General features: G+C 36.5%; 1 long non-coding RNA gene across 1 annotated transcript in view; it reads right to left on the reverse strand.

The window, feature by feature from the left end:
- The window catches only part of LOC118764816, a 104,119-nt gene that overhangs the window by 52,631 nt on the left and 32,661 nt on the right, over nt 1-18,827 (reverse strand). Inside the window, exon 2 of the long non-coding RNA XR_005000628.1 lies at nt 5,251-5,257. This is a non-coding gene — a long non-coding RNA (uncharacterized LOC118764816). The remainder of the gene's footprint in view (nt 1-5,250; nt 5,258-18,827) is intronic.

Raw genomic sequence — 18,827 nt, forward strand, 5'->3', positions numbered from 1 at the left:
CGCGAATAGAATCAAGCACGACTCTGCAAAACTCACGCACATCATTGGGTCAGTCCCACCAGAAGTATTGGCTGAGGTGAGAGACCTAGTCATGGCACCGCCAGGCACGGTGTCGTACGAAGCTTTCCGCAAGGAATTAATAATGCAAACTACCGCATCACAGCAGAGACGACTCAACCAACTCGTATCTGCAGAAGAGTTGGGGGACAGAAAACCGTCCCAACTGCTGAGTAAAATGAGACAGCTGATGGAGGACCAACTGCTGTCAGAAGAGGTCCTGAAACGGCTTTTTCTACAGCGCCTGCCCTTACCAATGCAGGGCATTCTGGCGTCGACCAACGACACAGCAACCCCGGAGGAACTTGCGCGTGTCGCAGACAGAATCGCAGATAGTATATGGTTGGTCATTGTGACCATTTAGCATTGACCTAGTTTTTTTAATACAAAATCTAATTGCCAAATAGGAGTAAAGTCTAAGACAATATAATCCCCTTTCCACTTTAATTTTCTTTAGGAATAACCTCTGACATTTATTTCACCCCTACCTACTTCTATAAATAGAAAATCTCTTTTGTCTCCATTCAACTGAATATCCCTCCCCACTTTCTAGCAGTTCAAAATAACTTAAGAATATTCTTCAGTCAGAAGATAAATTCTAATACCTTAATGTTCTTAACCTTCAAATCAACATCTCTGTCTGTATATCTACCCTCTTTATAATGCTATCAATTAACATGAAAATAAGTATATGTATTGATGGAAAACCTCTATAAATGGCTGATGATTGCTCAACATTTTAAAACTGTTGTAATACTTACAATGTTTAATAAAATAATGTAGCGTGAAACGATCGTACCAAATTACCGAAGATATTCCTGTTGCTCATTTTGATTATAATCACCCCATGGATTTATATGGATAACACCGCACACAATTCTGGTGCCTCTAATTTAAGTACCACATTCATTTGAATCTCTCTCTCTCTCTCTCTCTCTCTCTCTCTCTCTCTATATATATATATATATATATATATATATATATATATATAGACATAGAGAGAAGGAGGAGAGCAGTTAAAAACTTATCTTCCATACGTATTGAATGATCAATGTTTAAATAAAACATGGACAATTTATCTTGACACGAAATGAGTGTGAAATGCGTGTGAGATGAATGAAGTTTATTTTAAAATTACGGTGGTTAATACAGAACTAGTTTCATGTTTAATGCACAAACTAAATAAATTAGTTTCTATATAGATAAACATGGTGCGATGAATATATCATCTAAATTATGCAAAATTAAAATAACACTGACATATCATTTTAACAGATATATTTACCAAAATTACATAAAAATATTTTGAAATACTAAAGAGTAAATTTATTCAATAAAATCTGCATTGGCTTCAACCACGGTCTCCAGACGACGTCGAAATCTCGTGCCATCTCTAGTGATCACTCCAAACACCCTGATATTGACTAGATGTTTGGTTTTTATCACTGTCGGTACATGTTTTGGGGACACGGCAAGCCAACGGTTGTGTTCACAATCTCTTTGTATTGGAGCTTTCTGTGCGAATGTCAAGCAGTACAGCATGTCGTTTCCAAATTTATCAGAATTGGGGGTTTCCCTAAATATGGCTCTCAGCTGAGTATAGAAAAGCAACTGGAAACGTCTTCAGTACCCGCTATAACAATCACAATTCCTCTTTTAACATCCCGAAGAAACGTATCGCCACAGCCCTGGCCAAGCATACATGATCGTTGAAAAAAGCGCCACCGAGTACAACATAAAGTAGAAGATTTTAGAGAAATGTAAAACGTACTTCAATAGCAGCAGGAAGTGCAGATTATGCCTGGCTAAGAAAAGAGCGATTTTAAAGAGCTCCCAACACCCAGGCATTTATCTGAAGAGCAAAACTAAAAATTTTAATCTTTGCCCAAATGAAAGGAGGTACATCTTATCATAACTACTTGCCCCATCGTAACTATAACCACCAGTCCCCCAACTTCGACCTTCCGCTAATACCTGGGAGTCCGGCAAAGAGCTTGACCTGAACATACACTAACGTACCCACAAACAAACACATGCTCCAGCACGGCAGACAACCGCCTAAAAGATTTTACCATCGCCCCCAATATGAGCCCTTAACACATATTGTACACCTATACACACTGGATGCATATATAAATGCCCCAAAGAAAACACTAACGAACACAGATGTGTATGTACCCCTATCAATACACACATTTCATTTCCACGAGAACACCAGCCTTAAAGACACACACATTTCCCATAAGCTTTTTTCCAGAAAACTCTCACCGACTTGCAACAAATCCACCACCACCACCAGATTTTGATGTTTTTGATATCATGGAACATAACTCTTAACTTAAACCCCTGCTCAATTAGTTTCATCATCTTTTTCAAGACAACCACAAACCGGATGTGTCTATTCACTTCCAGCAATAGAGAGCAGTCGTCATATTTCATCCCATAATGGCTACCTCAGAAGAGTGTAGGGTTCCATAATCGGACTGTTACCTAACACTCAGTTGAACCTCTGGTGCTAAACTGGTTGCCAAGTCAGCCATAATGGATATATAATACTGTATGCTTCAGTTAATATACCCATTCTACTGACACATATACAACAGCATTTTCTCCTGACTTATGTATTCTAAGATGACCAACACACACATGCACACACACACATACATGTATGTATATATATATTGTGCTTTGGGAAGGTCATTACACTGCTTCCTCCAAGGTTTGCCTTGAGGCTGAAGATCGAGAAATAACAACGAATGGAGTTGATAAGCACAAAACTGGTTGATTGTTTATCCAACGCACTAAACAAGTGATTGATTAGTCTGTTGGTTGGATATTTAACCATCTGACTAACAATAAAGATGTGATATTCATCAAGAGGGTGTGTTTATTAGTATTGACATAATGACTTTCCCAAAAGACAAGATTTGTTTCAACACAGGAATTGACATCAAGAATCTTGCACACCAATTACAGAAACGAATAGTGTTTTGAATTTCCCTCAAAATAAGTCAAAGAACTTACTTATCTACAGCTTTCGAACACATAAGCAATCAGCTTCAAAACCTTTAATATCTACACCTTCTGTGAATACCTATCATTTCCTTTTCCCCTGGGTATTCGAAAATGTAAACATCCTCTCTAAGAACATTACAGTTTTCTCTGTTCGTTCAGACAAAAGATCATCTCCAGTAAATTTTAAAAACTTCATATCTACAATTTTCCGTGAAAAACTTTTACCTCCCTTTTCTTTCGGTTCCTTTTCCCCTGAATATTCGAAAATGTAAACATCCTTTTTATTGTAAAAAGCACCACAGTTTTCTCTGAACGGACATACAAAAGAACACCTAAAAAATTTAGAAATTTTAATATCTTCAATTTCGTCTTTCCGTCTTCCCTGACAAACAGAATATGTAAACATGCCTTTTATTGTAACAACACAAATGCATGATAATGAATTAATGAAGTAATCACCTGCCAATATATACATACTGCACAACTACAAAAACTGTAAACCACAGCAAAACTTTTAAAAAGAAGAGAAAAATTCCAAAAGAAAAAAAAAACGAAATTCAGAGATTCAAAAATCCAACAAGGTGAACAGCCCTTCCTCCTACTATTTCCCCAAACTGGAATATCTACAATTTCTGTGAATATTTTAAATCTCCCTCAAAATAAAATAAGTTACAATAGCTTTCGAACACACAAACGATCAGCTTTGAAAAAAAGAAACCTTTAATATCTACAAATACTGTGTGAATACCTATCCTTTTCTTTCTCCTTGAGTATTCCAAAATGTAAACATCGTCCTCCTTTTTATTCTAAGAACACTACCATTACTCTCTGTGCGTTCATACAAAAGACCATATTTGGTAAACCTTAAAACTTTTCTATCTACAACTTGTTTTCTTTTCTTTTTGACTCATCCTGATTATTCGAAAATGTAAACACCTTTTTCATTGCAAAAGTCCTACTGTATTCTCTAACTGGACAGACAAACGAACATCTGAAGAAAACTTAAAAACTTTAATATATTAGCCAAATACGTAAACACACCTTTTATTGCAACAACAAAATTGAATTCAGAAATTCAAAAATTCAACGACGTGAATATCAGTATATATATATATATATATATATGTGTGTGTGTGTATAAATTATAATTTAGGATTCTGATTGACACCACCACGCTGGAAACAGCAGCCAAAACCTGACTCTAAAACCACATTAAATGTTCATACAGCACCAGGAGAGAAGACAATCCAGCAAGGGCCAAATTTTAGACCTTGGATGCATCCACGTTGTTGTGTGATCACCTTTGTGCACAAAATGAGTGCTTGCAATGTAAAGTCCATGTTCATCGCAAAGTTCCAGTAGCATGAGACCATTGCTATTCATTTTCTCGACAAAACAAGATGTTCAAAACAGATGCCAATAAATTGGCAAAAATAAGATAGAAGTAAAGGAGCCACCTAAGACTGAGAAAATGGAAGAGTTCTGGAAGAAGATATGAGACAACAAAAAAGAATATAAAGCTAAAGCTGACTGGATAAAAAGTGAGAAAGTGAGACTGGATGAAGTTGAATAAGAATAGAAGAGCTTAGGAAGTCTAAGAAATTGAAAACTCCAGGACGAGACCGAATTCCTAACTTCTGGCTAAATTGTCTGACAGAAGTACACCAAAATTTTGCTGCATCTCTAACTGATGTTATTCAGAACCTAGAACAAATACCTACCTGACTGACCGAAGGAACAACATACCTTTTACAAAAACTGAAGACCCGAAAACTCCAAATAACTATCGACCAACTACACCACCTACGCGATCCTTTTCTCGATACTAACCGAAAAGATATACAATTTCCTGGAACAGAACTCTATCATTCCACAAGCTCAAAAGGTTGTGAAAGGAATTCTTATGAATGCAAACATGAATTACCCATAAATAAAATGATTTTATAGAATTACTGGAGCAACAGAAAGAACCTGGGTATGGCATGGATAAAGTACAGAAAGCGTTTGACAGTGTCCCACATACTCAAGGCCCTTGTGATATACAAGATCTCCACTGTAGTTTCCAAATTCTTACAGGGTAGCATGGTCGAGTGGAATATACGTCTCCTTTTAAACCATCGTAATGGGATGAGCCAGTCTAACAGCACCAACATTAAACGAGGCATCTTTCAAGGTGACTCCCTCTCTACATTAATCTTTTGTATGGCACTGATCCCACTGAGTAACACCAGGTATGGGTTCAAAATGTATAATATTATAGTAAATCATCTGCTTTATATGGAAGATCTGAAGCTGTTTACGAGAAATGACAACGAGTTAGCAGGGCTGTTAACAACTGTTAAAGAGTTCGGCAACGACATCGGGATGGATTTTGGCCTTGATAAGTGTAATAAAACAATTTTTGTGAGAGGAAAGCTCAATCAAACAACTTCTATTAAATTAGATACCAACGCTACCATCGAGGAACTTTACCCACAAGGAAGCTATAAATACCTGGGGATAAACAAAGGAGATGATATAGAACACGCTACTATGAAGGAAAAATGCGAAAGAATATGAATCATACTAAAAACTGAACACGACTCTATAAATTGCATTAAAGCCATTAACACCCTGGCGCTTCCAGTAGTCTAATATAGTTTTAACATCATTAACTGGAATCTTACAAAACTCCAACGCCTGTACATGAAGACAAGAAAAGTACTAACATCTAAGAACATGCACCACCCAAAAGCAGACGTCGATCGTCTGTACCTACTTAGAAGTAATAGGGGAAGTAATGATGCAGGTAGAACTGTGTTATAAGACCTCCACAATAGCAATGTACAGAGGATTGGATGCTGCAGCTGGTCTGCAAAGAAGAAATCAACAAAAAATCACATTCTATTGCCAAGGAAACTAGAAAATTTGCCAGGGAACTTGAAATTAACCCTGAATTAGAGGAAGAACCTGAAACCACTGCCACGATAAAAAGCAAAACGGAGAACGAGCAGAAACGAATTCAGGAGCGGTGGAGCTAGAAGCCTCTGCATGGACGGGAGGTAAAAGAAAAAAAAAATGCTGGGTATAGCAGCAAAGATTTCCTGCGTACAATGGTACAAAAAACAGGAACGCTTCCTCCAACAAAACTGAGAATTCAAGTTTTTACAGAAAGTTAAACAAAAAAACTATATAAATAGATGCATTGCCAACAACATATGCGATTCAGTCATTCTGGTAAGCAATATGGAGTAAACCAAAAAAGCAAAACAAAAATGCTCACTGGATTAATAGGGAAAAAGGGACGGAAGAACAAAAGAGAACCACAGATATGGCCCACCATCAGAGGCCAAGAGATTACGGACAGACTGAAGAGTACCAGCAACTGGAAAACTCCTGGGAGAGACAAGGTCCCCAACTTCTGGTTGAAACACCTCACCAGTACACATAGCCACTTAGCGACAGCATTCAAATTATTGATAAGCGAGCCAAAATCAACACCAAACTGGATCCTGGAAGGACAAACCACCATAATTCCCCAAAACAAAGACACAATGCAACCAGAAAATTATAGACCGGAAAACAACAATGTTTTACCAGAATAACAAATGGGGTGCCGGAGAAGGATGAATGGCTGTACGGAGCACAAAATCACATTCTATTGTCAAAGAAGCTTGAAAATGCGCCAGGGAACATGGCATTAACCCTGAATTAGTTGAAGAACCTGAAGTAACTACCACCAAACAAGCAAAACGAATCGAGCAGACTTTAAACAAGAACGGGCAGAAACAAAATGAGGAGCGGTGGAGCCAGAATCCCTTGCATGGACGGTATTTTCGTCGAAATCGTAATGCTGATGTAGACCAAGCAACAACCCATTAGTGGCTGAGAAGTTAAGGACTGAAAGTGGAAACTGAAGGTTTTATATTGGCTGCACAAGATTAAAGCCTGCTTGCCAGAAACTACCAGGATAGCTTTCTTCAAAACATTTCTGACTACAAATGCAGATTCTGCGACACATTTGACGAAACAGTAGACAATCTCGTCTCGGGATGTCTTGTGCTGACACCAAACGAATACAAAATTCGCTACGATAGGGTAGGACAGTATTTACATTGGAAAATGTAAACACTATAAAATCAGCACTCCTGCTTACTAGTATGAACATCATCCTGAGCCAGTCGTTGACGGTAGGAATGTCACTATCCTCTGGGATTTTCCAATCAACATTGACAGCGTGATCCAGGCTAATCGAGTAGTCAGACTTGTTCCTCACCACTGTAGCATTTCCCTTGTCTGCTGGAAGAATTATGATGGAATTGTCACACTGTAGTCTTTTGATAGCGGATGTTTCTTCCTTAGTGATGTTTGGTTTGGGAAGTCACTAAGGAAGAAACGTAGATATAATCCGTCCATTAGCAGGAAAGTCAACATCGTACGTGAAGAATTCCACCCACTTCACAGAATTGATCAAGGATACTCCTATTGAATCCAATAAGATGGTGAGTCTAGATGTGATAAGTTATAATGAAAGGAACTATAAATAATAATAATAATAATAATAATAATAATAATAATAATAATAATAATAATAATGATAATAATAATTATAATTTTTTTACTCTAGGCACAAGACCCGAAATTTTTAGGGAGAGGACCAGTCGATTAGATCGACTCCAGTACGCAACTGGACCCCGAAAAGAAGAAAGGCAAAGTCGACTTCGAGCAGAATTTGAACTCAGAAAGTAGCGGCAGACGAAATACCGCTAAGTATTTCGCCTGGCGTGCTAATGATTCTGCGCGCTCGCCGCCTTAAGAATAACAACAACATCAATAATAATAACCATCAAGAAGCAGGAATTAAAAATCCGCAAAAAAAATGAAAGAAAAATATGACTTAATGTAAGCCAAACTGAAAAATTCTTCTTATATGGAGTATACAAATATGAAAAATTAATTTCCCCCAGATTCACCGCCAACACGTGCGTAAAATGTAAACACATAGACTGCAATATTTCTACACGAAAGCTGCAAACCTGTAATTAAATTTTAAAATTTAATTACATATACATCCATAATTATACAAGACCTCTATATATTATATATGCACATTGCTGTTTCTTCTCGGTCTCTCGCTGATACATTAATAATAATTATAATTACGAAAGAAATATCAACACATTTCCGTGGGTTTTCAGTTAAAAAGTAAATGCTGTAAAAACGAACACATAACAAAACCAACCAAAAAAGAAAGAACTGTGGACAGATAACCATAAATAATATGAATAGCTGATTTATGATTTACATACACTACTATGCAACACTCCTCCACAATCATACAGGAATAAACTCATACCGTAAATATACAACACAATGAACAAAGCCCACATATGGCGTAAAAGGCCGATACTCAACAGAAGAAAGTTGCTTGAAACTATCAGATGTCGAAAAATAATAGTGGTGATGATGCTGGTGACAAATGTTACCTTACCTCAGTTTATGAGAGATAGGAGTTTCGCTGATTGTAAGAGTGACAATGAAGCTGGACCTTTATGGAAAAACCTCTAACTCGGCAGTGGTTCAGTAAAGATGCAGACTGACTACAGCTGTTATCCCAATACAGCATCAGTAAATAATAGAGTAAAGAACTTTAAAGAACTTTAGTAGCTTACATGGGAGGTTGAGGTAACAACTTCAGGATTGCCTTAATGGAGGAATAATATCAGATTGGATGACTAGAGGAATGACAATAGCCATTACGAATGATAAAAGCAGGGGTAATACAGCTAGCAACTATAGACAAATCACTTTCTTACCGTTAGTATGGAAGCTGTTGACAGGAATGCGTTCGAAAAGCTTTTACGAGCACCTTGACAACCAAAGAACAGAAAGGATGCAAGAAGAAGGCTAGAGGGACACATGATCTATTATATATAGACAAAGCAATTCTGAATGAAGTAAATGCTAGAAAGAAAAATCTAACAATAGCATGGATAGATTATAATAAAACCTATGACATGATTCCACATTCATGGATAAGTGAATGTTTGAGTATATGCAGTGTAGAAGACAACATAAGAGAATTATTTAGCTTTAGCACGAAGAAATGGAAAGTAGATCCCTACTCAGCTGACACAATCTAAGGGAAAGTTAATATCAAAAGAGAAATTTTCTAGGGAGAATCGTTGTTCCCTTCAATATTTGTCTTATGCCTGATCCCCCTCAGTTTAGTATTAAGGATGGCAAAGGCAGGGCATCACTTCAGAAATAGTAAGGGAAGAATTAACAATTTGCTCTACGTGGATGATCTGAAGTTTTTTTTAGTAAGAATGAAAAAGAGATAGATTTCTTAATACAGACTGTAAGACCCTTCAGCAAAGATATACGCATGGAATTTGGCATAAATCAGTGTGCAATATTAGTCATGAGAAGGGGACATGTAGTCAGCAGGGAAGGCATCCAATTACCAAATAGCCAGGCATTAAAATCATTGAAAGGAGGAGAAAGTTATAAGTATCTAGGAGTATTAGAATCTGATAGAGTACCAAACATAGACATGAAAACGAAAATTGAGGAGTACATCAGCAGGTGAGGAAGCTAATGAAGTCGAAGCTAAATTGTCCGAATCAAGTGAAGGCTGTAAATACCTGGGCAGTATCATTACTTAGATACTCAGCAACTTTTGTAGATTGGACAAAAACTGAACTAGCAAAGCTAGACAGAAGAACAAGGAAGGAAGTCAATGTCAGTGGAGGAGTAGCAAGATTATACTTACCTAGAAGGAAAGGCGGAAGAAGGTTAATATCAGTAGGAGACTGCATGGGCGTAGCTAGAGAAGATATAAACTCCTATGTAGGTAACAGTGAAGAAAGTTTATCAAAAGCTGCTAGAATCACAGCAAGACATAGAGAGACCAAAAACCCAAACGAACTTAAAAACTAGAAGAAGGGACAGAAAACATCTGGCTGGCCTTCACTTGATTCGGACCATTTAGCTTTATATTCCCCAAAATAGTTTCAGCCAATAGAAGTTGTGAGAGATGGTTGTGGCTGCAGAAAGCAAAGCTGAAAAGGGAGAAAGCTTGTTAGTAGCTACACAAAATCAAGCATTGAGGACCAATTGGATAAAAGCCAAGTTATACAAAAAACAATTAGATTCCCATGTAGATTATGCAAATCAAAAGAAGAAAGCGTTACTTATAAGTGAATGTAGCATGCTGGTACAGAAAGAATACAAGAAAGACATGACAACCTAGGGAGAGTAATCCACCAGGAGTTATGTAGAAAGCTAGGATTTGAACATACTGATAAATAGTATGAACATGAACCTAGTAAAGTACTAAAAGTAAGAAATACAAGATGTTGTGAGACTTCAACATTCAGACTGACAATGTAATAGAAGAAGCTAGAAGGCCTGATTTAGTAGAGAATAAAAAGTATTTGATAATAGACTTTACAGTCCCATATGATGAAAAAAATCAATATGAGAGATGTAGAAAAAATAGAAAAGTACCAGGACCTAGCCATTGAATTACAGATATTAAGGGAAATGCGGATAAAATGTATCCCAGTAGTCATAGGTGCATTGGGAACTATGCATAAAAATCTGAACAGATGGATAGAGGAAATAGGCAATAAAACCTAGTTTATTACAGTTCCAGAAAACAGTGTTATTAGGGATAGCTAAGATATTAGGGATGGCTGAGATACTTAGGTTTTCTTGATATCTAATGTTACTTGTGGTAGCCCGATGTTTTGATTTTTTCTTTTCCAATAGTCTAATCTGTTGTGTGTATATGAAAATAATAACAATAATAATACCAGTTATGAATGGAGCATTGGGGGCAAACCCTTGTCAAAGACTTCTCAAGGCTTTTAGGAATACCATGCAAGATTGGTGCCATAAAAAAGATAGCTTTGCTAAGTACTATGGACATTTTAAAGAAAGTCTCCGATATTTGATGTAACTTGAGGTGCATTTCCAACTACACTGCATGACGAAGTAATAATAGTAGTAGGGCATTATACTTGCATTACAAGATCAATCTTTGGCTACAAATTGGTATGTCAATCTTAGAAATGAGTGCCTCCGTTGTGCCGAATATGTAATGAATTTGTATATGAATGTTTTACAGTTGCCCAAAGCAAGTATAAGTTATAGCGCCTTGATGAAGTAGCAAAGTGTCAGCATTGGAAACTACGTGTGTGAAAAGTGAAGGTTAGAGAAATAAAGCATGGTACGACCGCAAACCGCAGGGAGTGACTGAGTCGGAAACTTGCAAAACCCTGTGGGATTTCCCAGTTTAAATGGACCAGATGTTCGGGCACAACAAACCTGACTTAATGGTGGTGGATAAAGTAAACCATGTGAATTATCAGGAAAGTACAAAACACTTAAAGAGAACAGATAGCATGGTGTCGTACGCTATAAGTAGCAAGCCCTCTACTCATGTAAGAATCCAAGTGTTCCAACAAAATTTGGGTTTAAAAAATAATAATAATGTTTCTAATATACTCATTGAACAGAGGGGTGCAGTTATCTGTATCAACTATTGGTATCAATATTTGATTGGTACTGTAATCATTTCAAGGATAAAAGGTAAATTTGTTCTTGACATGATTTGACCATCAATGATAATAAATATTAATAATAATATTAATGTATCAATTGTATTTTGGTAGGTGACGTAGATATATCAATATTAACTATTTCCGCTTCTATTGTCGTCAATGTTTGAATGGTTACTGCTTTTAGTGTTTTCTTGCTGATATTCTTGTGGTTACTGTTGATGTCTTTAATGTTATCTTGTTTCAATGCCGCTTCTCATAAAGCCGTTACTGTCTTCCCACTAAATTCTATGTGATATTTAACTTATGCTGTTGTCATGGGTGTAGCTGTCATTCATGTCATTGTGCTCATGCTTGTTTCTAATTTCCATAGTCGTCGCTATCATGAGCTGTTAGGCTTGTGATTGTATTTATATTATTCTTATATGTGGTGCTCTTGTATTTCCAATTGTTATCGATACGTTTTAATGCCTATTTTAACAATAGGTGAACATAGAAAATATACAATGAAATATACGTGAAATATACAATGTGATCCTGTTGAGAAAATAGGAAATGGAACCTAATATCGAACGAAATATCGTCATAAATAAGAGTACTGCCGATCATTGATGTTCAGTATATAGAAATGCTAGCAGTTTAAAGTAATCAATAAGAATAAGAAAAAAAAAAAAAACTAAACGGAAGGTGAAGGTGAAGGGGAGTAACAAAGGCGAAAGAGTAGGAAGGAAAACATAATGGAAAACTAAAGACAATGTAAGAAAGTCTAATTTAGAATACATCACCTAATTATGAGTATACACGCAGGAATACACACACACACACACATGCACACGCATACACACACACATATAAACACAATATATATATATACGTGCCCAATAACATTCAACTCCAGTCTTAAAAATATGCAGACGTTTATATATACTTGTACTCATACATTAACGTATAAACACTTACATAGATGAATTCGCACACGCACACATGTCTATCTACATGAGTATGATTATGTATATGCAAAAGAGGAAGGTTGGAGGTAAATATGTGGAGGAAAGATAAACAGATACTCTATTCGTTAAGAATGAGTGAAGCAGTAGGAGGACCGAGTTACACAGAGAGGGATAGAGAGAGAGAGGGAGTGAGAAAAAGAGAGAGAAAGAGAGCGAAAGAGACTGAGACAGATAAAAATGGATCCAGTTGTATATGAATGTGTAAAAATGTGCATGATTGTGTGTCCCCTTCTGTGATATATTCAATCAGTACTAAACAAATTTAGAAAATGAGTATACAATAGAATAAAGAAGGGGTAGAGACAGCGAAAGAATATATTCGTTTGTATATATATTTGCATGCATACGTAACACATGCAAGCACATATACAGAGTATTACGGAGATTTACGTTGTGGTATCAACAAACAAGACGAGGACACAAATCCGTCCAATTTAAATAAATATGTATGTATGATGATGGCCGTCCACTCGTGACCGAGGAAGACCATTGCTGACCTTCAGGAACATTGTGAGCTCTAGGACTAACTTATATTTTGCATTTTCAGCTCCGTTGGTGGCTAATGAACCCTGCTCTTGACAAGCATACACGACAGCAAACATTGCAGACCAAGCTTTCCCCATTCACTACTCTAGCCGCGCGCTTTCGCGCAGCACGTTTAAGTTCTTCATGCTGAATACGTGCTGTCTCAAAAGTGTCGACCCCCTTCTTTAACCTGCTTCCTCCATCTGTGACGATGACAAGCATTGTTCTCCCAGTCAGTCTCCTGCATATCACAGGCCTTTAATGAGGACTTGACACAGTCCTTAAATCGCAGTTTTGGTTTCTGCTTGGGTCTCTTTCCATTCACCATATAGCATCTGCTTAGGGATCTTGCTATCCTTCATTCTAATAAGGTATCCAGTCCAACGTAACCGGTGCTTGTGAACCATCGCCTCAATAATCAGGATATCAGCAGTCCTCAGAACCCGTGTGTCTGTAATTTTTAAGGTCCAGCCAACATTGAGAATGTGTCTGAGACATTTCTGATGAAAGCGTTCAAGGACCCTTACATGACGTTTGTAAAAGGTCAATGATTCACATGAGTAGAGGAGCGATGTCAGTACATATCCACGGTACATAGCAATTTTTGTTTGCCTACTGATGCTATGCTGGGACCAGACACGAGACTGGAGAGATCGGAAGGAATTGCTCTCTGCAGCCTGAAAGATATTTACTCATCCAGGGAGCAAGAACGACTGAGTGTACTGCTCAGGTGGACAAACTTGTCTACTACCTTCAGAATAGTTCCTTCAACCAAGATAGCTGGTTTCACATATGGATTTCCTGGTGCAGGCTGGCTGAAACAGTCTTGTCCAGGCTAATGCTAAGTCCAAATACCTTGCAAGAAGCAGAAATATAATTCATGAGTATTTGCATGTCATCTACTGTATGACTAAGTCACAGTCATCTGCATAAAGGAGGTCACAAATAATAGACTGGAGAACTTTTCAATTGGAAGCAAATCGGCGCAGATTAAAGAGGCGGCCAGAAGATCGATATCTGACATATTCCCAGAGAGCTAACCTTAGCAAAAGCATGAGTAAAAACAGTAGCAAAGTACAAATATCAGATCGTACTGCAAAGCCAACACCAGCCTCTTTGCGCTCCCCCTTCTACCTTCCCTTCCAAAAAAAGGTGTATGCACCTCCTACTTCCTCAAGCTGACCATCATCTTCTATACGAGTCGCTGAGAGTACAGCTATATCAATGCTATAACGGTTCAGCTCGCGAGCAACAAGTGCAGTGCGTCTTTCAGGCCTACAATCACTCTTCTTATCCAAGAGTGCGCACATTCCAACATGAAATGTTTAAATCCCACCCAGATTTTGTAAATAAAAGTCTCTTTGTTTTTCGAGAGCAGGGTGGACAAAATGTATCATCATCATCATCATCATCATCATCATCATCCTCATCCTCATCCTCATCATCATCATCATCACCATCATCATCATCACTATATATATAGTCCAAAGATGAGATCCAGAGATTATCAGTATAGAAGACACATATTAGTGCTCAAATAATTCAAACTTAGACTCCGAAGTTTTTACAAGGGATTGTTTCCGCAAGGTAAATAATAGTTGTTGTATATATTTATACCTAAAATTTCATCAGCTGAAGATCCCCATTTTTGCTTTCTCTCGTTTTGCATGTATATGTATATACATATTTTCTATTTTATACCTAGTCTATTATGATTAATATATTTAACATGTTTAATGCATCGAATTTGTTTATCCGCATCATTGCCGCTCTCTGTCTCTCTATGTATATATATATACATATGTATATATATATATATATATATATATATATATATATATATATATATGTATATATATATATATACACACACACACATATATATATATATATACATATATATACATATATATATATATATATATACATACACACACAGACACACACACACACACACACATATATATATATATATATATATATATATATACATATATATAATATATATATATATATATATATTAGTAACAAACCGAGGAAAAGAAATCATTCAAAGGAGTGTGTTAAATATCCAATTCACTGGTACGCTAGTTGGGTACCTTATAAATATTGGTATAATTCAATTATAAAGATAATTGAATATAGAGAAATTCTATTGACAATCCAATAATTTATTTATAATATAATATTATATTAAATACTTTGAATATAATGTATAACAGAATATAATATTATATAACATAAATAATTATAAAAACCAATAAAGGGCAATAAATTGTTTTGACTTGAATATATTTTTTCTGATATATATAATCACAGTTCCATTATAAAAAAAGAGTACTCAAATACCAGAGGTAGAGTAATATACTCTGTTAAAAGCAGCAGAAATATCACAAACTATTACTCAGAATTTCACGTTCCCGTTCGTCAGACATTTTTGTTAGATTATAACAAAACTGTCCGACAAACTGGAAAATGAAACTCTGAGTAATAGTTTTTGTGATATTTCTGCTGCTTTTAATAAAGTACATACATACATGCAAACATGGTGGCTGCCCCCTCGTTATCGAGTATGGCCATTGCGCGAAGCTTAATCAATGTTGTTATTGTGCAATGCCTGTGCAAGAAGATTTTTTTTAAAGTGAGGAAAGGCTGTGCACTGAGTCAATCCCACTCACTAAGCTACAGCAGCCATAATCCGAAAAGAAAAACAAGTCAGTATCATCGGTAACCACTGAGCCGCAGGTTTTATATCGGAGTTATCCCAGTTACCTGAGTTACCATCTCCTAGAAGGATGCCCTAACAAAGGCTAGGAGTCCTACACTCCCAACGGTTTAACCGTGCGATCGGGTATCCAGTCCGATTATTTCTATGTCTCCGCGCATGAGACAGCCTTAAAACATTTATTGGATGGCCGTTGACTCTCAAGAGTTCCTCCGCCCTTTGACGGGTTTTGTTTTTCATCCCGCAAGGTGTCCAATAAACACCGTCCTCACTAAGCAAGCTTGGTGGGGTTGCCGGTTTAGTCGCCGACGACCCGACCATACACACACACACACACACACACACACACACATATATATATATATATATATATACATATATATATATATATATATATATATATATATTATATATATATATATATATATATATAATATTATATATATATATATATATATATATATATATACATATATATATATATAGATATATATATATATATATATAACGGGAAGCTTTATGAAAATAAACAAAAGACGAAGGCAGGTGGAAAACAAACGAACAATTGTATTAGTATGGCGCTCAGGAAATATAATAAAACAAGTCTTTAACGTTTCGAGCCTACGCTCTTCAACAGAAAGATACACAGAGAGAGAAAAACACAGAAAGAAGGAGAGCAAAAAAATGCGTGCAGTAGCTAACGAATCAACATGGCGATTCATATATATATGAATATATACATACATATATGTATGTATATACCTACATATATATGTATATATACATTCATATATGGGTACAGAACATCAAAAAGACGTAGACACAATGAGAAATGAGAATATAAAAAAAAACATAGAAAACGAATTTTTTCGAACATCGAAAGAAAAAACGAACAGAGAAACAAGCATGTAACATTAAGAACATTCCCTTCAACAGTTGTCCCCTGTTTTATCTACTCCGCGTTCGAAGGTAAGGACAAGACGCAACTTCATTAAAACAGTCCTTCCCGCAAAGCAAATTAAATAAAATTTGGGATTTTTTGTGGAGGGTGAAAGTGGTAACAAAAACAGCACTGTGAGAACAAAACAATAAAATCAAACCGTGAAGGCTGTTAAGCCAAGACGATGTGAAGTGGTGAACGCTGGAAAAACGAGCTTTGAGAAGAGACAGATAAAAGCACGTCTTGTCTTTAGGAAGGAAGTGGAAGAAAGAAAGAATGGCCGTCGGTCACGTGTGAATAACGAGAGAGTCAAGTAGGAAGAGTGTGTGTGTGTGTGTGTGTGTGTGTGAGAGAGAGAGAGAGAGAGAGAGAGGGAACAGTGAAGGGGAAAGGAAAAGAATAGGGAAAGGATGGGAGAGAAAAACATAAAGGAAGAACAAGAGAGGGAGATAGACAGACAGAAAAGGGACAGAATAGGTGTGCGCATCGTAATTATTAAAATAAAACTTACTTGGAAAAGGATGCGTGGCGTTCGATCATATAATATAAATGATATATAGATATATGCATATATACATGCATATATGTACATACCTACATATATATGTACATATACATGCATATATGGGTACAGGACATAAAAAAACGTAGACAGAATGAGAAGCGAGAACATTATTTATATTATTATATGATCGAACGCCACGCATCCTTTTCTAAGTAAGTTTTATCTTAATAATTACGATGCGCACACTTATTCTATCTCTTTTCTATCTATCTCCCTATCTTTTTCTTCTTCCTTTCTGTTTTTCTCTCCTACCCTTTCCCTATTCTTCTCCTTTCCCCCCTCTCTCTCTCTCTCTCTCGCATTTTTCCTCCTTGACTCTCTCGTTTTCTTTCTTTCTTTCTCTCTATCCCTCTATAATCCTCTATAGTTTCCTTTCCTTCCCCTCCCTCTTTGTCTTTCTTTCACTCCATACTATCTTTTGTTCTTCCTCCCTTCTCACTCCCTTTGTTTCTTTCCCTCATCCCATTTCTTTCTTTCATCCTCTCTCTTGTTCACGTGATTATAAGCCTTTTTTCTCGTCTCGGTCTTTTTTGGATGTGATGTCCAAACAGCTGGACGTCATCTCCCTCTTCTTTCGCTTCTCGACACCTTTTTCTCTTCTACTATTTTTCTTCTCTCCCATTTATTCTATATCCTTTCAAAATTTCACCCAGGCGTTACCCATTACAATGCGTCTTGGCTTAACAGCCCTTAATGTTTGACTTTGTCGATTGTTTACTCTGCACTCCACTCTGCTGTTTGTTCGTTCGAAGCCCTAACTCCCCACAAAGTTTATATTTAAAAAATTTCTGGATGCTACTGTCTTAAGAAGTATTTCTATCTTGTCGTTAAAAGCACGAAATGACGAAATGGGTAGTAACAAGCAGTCGACAACTGACGAGCAAGTTATCTTGTTTTGATTTTTGTCCTGTACTTTTCTCTCGTGTGCTTACAAATTTTTCCCTCGTTTGTGATGTCTTGTACATAATGTGTATTTCTTATTTATTTATAATTGAACGCCACGCAGCCTTGTTCATAGGAAGTTCTTACATTTAACGAGTTGTATTTATTTATCCCCTGACGAGATGCAACTGCACCACCGGATACTCCTGAACCAGTTGTCGAGTGTCCCACCCATGAGGAATCGATGCTAGCTGTGTCAAAACAATTGTTGCGATTATAATAAATTCTCATATATGCCACCTTCCGTTTTTCATTTGCCATATATATATAATATATATATATATATATATATATATATATATAAGAAAATAGTAAAGTGTGAAAAAACGACAGAAGGCTTAATGTTAAAAAAAATATATATTTGTGTCAAAATGTCTGGAGAATATTGGAAAAATTTTTTTCCCTTTCCTTAAAATGACATAATTTTAAAATTTTTAAAGAAATTACCGGTTTCGCGTGTAGCTTTTCAAATTTCTTGTGACGTTATGTTTATATTGCATGG

This window comes from Octopus sinensis, linkage group LG9, assembly GCF_006345805.1.
Source record: "Octopus sinensis linkage group LG9, ASM634580v1, whole genome shotgun sequence".
NCBI classification, from domain to species: Eukaryota; Metazoa; Mollusca; class Cephalopoda; order Octopoda; family Octopodidae; genus Octopus; species Octopus sinensis.